The sequence below is a fragment of the Saccostrea echinata genome, unplaced genomic scaffold, assembly GCF_033153115.1.
Source record: "Saccostrea echinata isolate AGI-Se365-2 ecotype Australia unplaced genomic scaffold, CSIRO_AGI_Sech_v1 ptg000005l, whole genome shotgun sequence".
NCBI classification, from domain to species: domain Eukaryota; kingdom Metazoa; phylum Mollusca; class Bivalvia; order Ostreida; family Ostreidae; genus Saccostrea; species Saccostrea echinata.
In genome coordinates this window covers 10,816,000-10,822,247 of record NW_026889754.1, presented here as the reverse complement: position 1 = coordinate 10,822,247, position 6,248 = coordinate 10,816,000, and the positions used below count along the sequence as shown (strand labels likewise).

The window sequence follows — 6,248 nt, the reverse complement described above, 5'->3', positions numbered from 1 at the left end:
CGAAATGTTTTGATGTCATAGTTACATTGCTAATAACAATACGTCACGGACTCGAGATTCCTTGAACGCTCCGCCCACTGTTCATTTTAATTGGTTAAAATTAAAATAATAAATATTCATGAGGGAGTAGTCCCAGGGAGTAGCTCTGATTTTTCAGGGAGTAGTCCTCAGATGGGGGAAATAGTATCTTCTCGGGAAAATAGAAATTGTTATGGTATTAATTTTATATAGAGTAAAAACAGTAGAGGTATAATAAAATAAATTATTCCACATGTGGGTTCAACATAGGTCATACAGGGAAATAGCTCTCGTTTACTATAGGATAACATTGAACTGTTTATACATTTGTAATATTTTAGGTACCAGCCTTACTTTGTACAAACTTCCTACTTTCACACAAGTTGTATAAATAAATATAACGCACAACGTTAGGCTCATAGTAAACAGAAGCTTAGAAATGAATGACCGTTCTCGATTTACTATAGAAAATCATGCATGTCGGCTGAGCCCTGGTACCACATTGTATGGCTTTGCTCTTTGTATATTCATGAAGTTCAGTGGTAAAAATTGTTGAATCGCATGGTTGAGATATCAATTAATGATCTGAGATGAAAAATTTTGCTTTCCTTGATTCTTTATTTTTTCACATTTTACCGGGGCCCGTAAGTGCACTATTCTTTCAATTTTTTTTTTATTAAAGTAAGAAATAAATGGAAACTTGTAATGCACATAATAATTTTTGTTGTTATAATTTCTAATTTTATTGTCCAATTCTCACCCTATATATGTTCACCTCTCCCCTATATAACAACTATGGTACAGAATATACCAATTAAATGTAAGTAATTATCTCATGAGTAATTATCTCACTTAGTTAAATTCCCGTTTTGCAAACATTTCTTCTATGCCTGAAATTCAAATGTGTGCAAAAGGGGCGCAAACCAATCCAAGTTTTCTAGGTGTAAAAAAAACTAGTTAAGATAGTGTGTACATAGCTATATTTGGTCCAGTTAAAAAGGTGTGGAATAGGCAGATCAAAAGTGAAAGTGTGTAAGTTTTATTAGTTTTTTTAAATAAAGAAACATCAGACGTATAATACTACAATATTTAACATATTTAATGTTACTTTGAATGCTTTTTTCATATAAATATACAAATGTAAATATAAACAATAAAAAGTCTTTCTTTCTTTGTTAGTGTGGAAATTAACGTCGCAGCTATTGCAGAAAAAATTGCATTTAAATAAACCTTTTCTTTTTCAATAAACTTATCTTTTTACAGGGCCGCATTAACAGATCCCAGGGATCTCCCGAGGCTCTACTCAAATCTCTTCCTCCAAGGAAGAGATTTAGACATTACAGATGAAAGTGTCCCCACGGAGGGGGAGAGTGCAGGCATATTCATCAGCCGTCTCAATCTTTTCCAAGATGCTATTGATGAAATTTCCTCGTTGGAGAATGTCCGTCGTCCCCTGGAAGTGACATTCAACGGGGAAGCGGCTGTAGATTTGGGCGGCCCCAGGAGGGAATTCTTCCACACGTTCATGGAGGAGGTGAAACACCGACTCCTCCATGTAAATGCAGGTACTATAGAGGTCCATCGTCAAGAGGAAGCACTCGCAAGGCACCATTACTTTTACGCTGGCCTGGTAATCGGTAGGTTATGAATTATATCTTAAATTGTCATTCCATAAAAACAAGTTTCTATTTTCGGTTTTGGAAGAATCATTGTTTCTATCTGCACAGGCCTGAGCGTTCTTCAAGGAGGCCCTCTATTGGGGTGCCTCCAAATTATTATTGATGGCAGCACCGCGGCCCATTCCCAGTTAAGGCGCGGGTTGGAGAAGAGGGATGTCCTTCAGGTATGTGAAGTTTGTGGAAAAATGTCTATATACATTGTAATAAAAAATAACTTGCCGTACTTCCGATGTATGTTTCCAATGGTGTTCACTACTTTCAGCTCATTGAACGAACGAACATTAAATACTTGTTCACAAATGGAACCAACACGCTTAGTGTCTCCAGATTGATGCAGTTGATCCATGTTGATTTCTCAGCAGAGGGAAGCAACGCCAGAATGAAGGAGGAGCAATCCTTCCAACACTTTGTCAAATATCTACGAGAAGTGTACGGTAAGATCAAATATCGACAGGCTAAAAATTCTTGTAAGGAAAATTTTAACAAATGCATAACGTCTGTTTCTGAATATGTTACATGTAAATCTATGGGGGGATTTTTGTCTTTTTCCACATTAGCAAATTTTCTGGTTACCCAATAGCTAACCAATATCTATAGCTAGGACGAATCTTACACATGAGCCAATATAGTAAATAATTCAAAGCAGAATCTGTCAGCGACAAAGTCTAGTTCACCCAGACGCTCGGCCATCTCCGTAAATCTCAGACGAGCAGATCTTTTATCAGTAAGACTGGTATTTCCTGTCGCTATCGTACATATCAGACAGACATACAGCGACAGGGATATTCGATATTTATAGATAAACTCTCACGTGTCCATTGGGATGTACAAACTGTACATGTGTAATTTCAATGGAATTTTTAATTCTCTAACCGAGTTGTTTGGCGCCATTCAGAGAACAAAGGCGGATCCAGAAATTTTTAAACGGGGGAGGGCGGGGTATGTGAGGTGCTTTGAATATCCCAAAGAGGAGGGATAACTATGTAATTGAAAACGGTTTGAATTTAAGGAAACATTTTCAGTAGTACTTTGAAAGTCGGAAAAAGAGGGGACTACGCTTGTAAATTTATTGCTTGAAATTACGTGCATGTTCGTTAAATCTACAGTGATTGAAACGGTCATCTTTTCCGTATAATAACATACATGTACGTTAACTCAAAGAAAGCAAGCATCATTGATATAATTAAGGTGAGGACAACCCTTATGTGAGAAATTTATTTAATAAATAAATGTGTAATTAATTAGTCGGCCTCAAAAATCCGTGCAATTAACATAGAATATACAAAATTTATACAAGATATATACACACATCCCAGCTCCTCGATACAACAGGTGAACTGGGAGTCCCAATTCGATTTCCAGAAATTTATTGATTTTAAATCATTAACTAACCAGCAAGCCTCCGTGTGTAATGGATAAAGTCACGGACTATCAAGCGGGACACCACGGTTCGATCTCAGATGTCGGTATGAATTCTTTTTCTTTTAATCATTTTTTTTAAATTTTGTTTTATTCGAAAATAGATTAATTTAATACCATTATAATAAGAAAACGTGAAATAAAATTTCTGAGTTAAAAAATAAGCCGATTATTCAAAAAAAAGATACAACTGAAAGATAACTGAAAGGTAACTGAAATGTATCTGCCATTCAGTCGACTGAATGGTAACTGGAAGACCACGGAAAAGTCACGGTAAAGGAACTTTTCAGTGACCTTTCAGTGGGCATTCAGTTACAATTCCGTCGACTGAATGGTGTAATTTCATCCTGTGTATTTTAAAATTGAAGTCCCCCCCAATACTGAACTGATTTGTGCTTAATCCAAGCCAGTGTGCTCAGGTGAGCGATGTGGCCCATGGGCCTCTCGTTTTTTTTTTTTTCCTAGTCACATCAACTGCAAAATAGCAAAATTCAACTTAATCAAATACATATAATGTACTAATATCCAGACATGATTAATCGATCAGATCAGTAATCGATCACTAATCGATTGTAATCAAACACTAATCGATTGATTACTTATGGTCATCGATCAGTAATCGATCAAACTCCTCAGGAAGTTTGATCGATTAGTGATCGATTACTTTTTGATCGATAATTGATCGATGAACTCTTTAACAGAACATAAATACAGTAAAATCGATCTGATCTGACACTTGTACAATATATTTCAATGTGACTTCCAACCTTTTAATTTCATTCCCATTTTATCATTTTTAAAATTATAATTAACATAATGTGAATTAAACTAGATTAAAACAATAGCATTGATAGATTCATGCTCAAAATCATAATGCATTTTAAGTCTAATTCTACCAGATAATTAGAAAAGTTAAAGGAATTATTTGCATGTCGATGCCACATCTAGACCAAAATTCAAAAAGTTCAAACATTCATTCAATTTTATGTATTATTTATTTAAGTTTTAGTATGCACAAGTTTTTCGTTTCCAATCATCATTTAGATGGTTTCTGTCTGAAATATAAATAAAATAGTATTTAGTTTTATAATATTTTGAGTAAATGGAATGAAAAATGCCTATTTCAAAATTACCATTTACATGTAAAGATTGAATTATTGTACCTGATGATAAAAACAGTTGAATTTAATTTATAAAAATGCACAAATTTTTGCTCAGATGTGATTACTAATACCTTGTAAGGAACATTTTGCCCACTCAGCTCTTTCATCATCTTTTCAAGAACGGGTGCAGCTCCGTGCACCTCATAAATGCATGGCTGCTCTAGGCCTCCCCCTCTTCTTCACCTACCACCCTCACAGTGTACATCTTCCAGTACTGTAGGTTTGCTACAATGAATCATGCCTAATGAGTGAAAATATGTGCAGCTGATTTAAGTACTTTATAATAATCACACTTAAAAATTCCTTAATCTTGTTCAAAAATCAATAGAATAGGATTTATTTCCAATGAAGTGTTCTTTTAAAGTTCTGTGCCCTTTTGTTGTAGTTTTTTTTTAAACAGAATTCTTAATATTTAAAATATTTTACTGAAACAATTAAGTAGAAGCTGCAACTTCAGGGATGCTTCAATATCTTCAAAATCTAGGTACATGTGTACCCTCTAAATTTTAAGTGTGCTGATAATTCCATGAATAATGCTTTAAAACAAAATTGATTTTAATTAGAATATTTTTGTGCAACTATAAATTCTGTTTAATTTTTTGTACCTCTTTGTTATTAGTGTTTATGCCCCCCACCCCCACTTTCCACTGATTCCACCACTCCATTTTTCTCACCTTAGAAAGCATTTTTGAGATATTTATCAATGCATTAGAAATCTTTACCATTACACTGTCAAATGCTTGAAATAAACATCTACCGGTAATTTACAGACTGACATTTTTCAAAGATACCATCAAAAGTTATAGGACAACTGTTGATTTAATATAAGTAAAAGGAAAATCTTCTGTATGAAAAAGTGTACACATGGTTTGTAGAGTTCTTTTTTGGGAGGAGGGAGGAGGTTGAGGTCAAAGTTTTAATTTTTTGGTTCTGTGACAATATTTTATTTAAAAATGAAGTAAACCACCTTATTTTTTTCCAATACACTCTTTTTTTCTCTAGCATAAAATGAGTGACCAATTTTTTTACCATCTTAATTTGACAATTGTTGAATGAAAGAAGTTTATGATCCTTCACAGAGGAAATAATTAAAAGTATATTAAGTATATTTTAACAGATAATAAAATAGTTAAAGGATGTTCTCCTTACTTTTTGAAACACTAGAATTAGGAAATTTTCTATGGTTTCATTTATTCATGGATTTATTTTAAAAGATGTCCATTTATTATCTGTATGCAAAGTACTTTACTTGAATTTAAAGATGAAAAGGTAAAAGTAATATAATTTATCGAGAATTAGCTGCTTCTTTGAAAGAAAATAAAGATTTTACTGATTGAGTAACAGATAAAAATTGTTTGCAGTAGATTGAAAAATATGAGATAAATACATACCATAAAATCTCATAATAAAACTTTTTTTGGACTGATAATATTTCCACTGTGTGAAAAATATCCTTAATTATTTGTGGCACTCTCCCATAAATATTGTCTTGCACAATAACCTTGAATGCCTTTCCATCATAGGGATTGTTTGGTTCTGGGCACACTTTCATGTAATCCATTCTAACACTTAATTTACTAGCATGTCTGCCTTTAACTGAAGATGGAATGAGAACTTTTATTTTGCTGCTTACTTCTGACATTGTTAACTTCAAATACCTCCACTGAGTATGATCTCAGTGCCACCACCAACTTATCACCTATGTGACTCAACTGTAACACCATAAATCAAGTAGGCTGGGAAAATCTAAGGTTTATTCTGCATCAAATTTTTACAAAGGCCCTCTGAATAATTGACAATCAAGCACAAAAATCTAGAAACATCAAAACTCTTTGACAATCTCCCTTTCTCACAACATATTCACATGTACTTTGGCTATTAATATGATACTTATAATGATCTTCATAGCATAATACACCCATATGGGCCAAACAGTACATAGTAGAGAACAAAGAATGCACATAAACAA

The 6,248-nt window shown here is 33.6% G+C and overlaps 1 long non-coding RNA gene across 1 annotated transcript; it reads right to left on the bottom strand.

Annotated features, from left to right (window-relative positions):
* Positions 1–4,124: 4,124 nt before the first annotated feature.
* LOC133180045 (uncharacterized) lies at positions 4,125–6,035 on the bottom strand. The gene is made up of 3 exons (XR_009720253.1): positions 5,671–6,035; positions 4,351–4,504; positions 4,125–4,171 (listed from the first exon to the last, which is right to left on the bottom strand). It is a non-coding gene; the product is annotated as an uncharacterized LOC133180045 (long non-coding RNA).
* Positions 6,036–6,248: the final 213 nt, after the last annotated feature.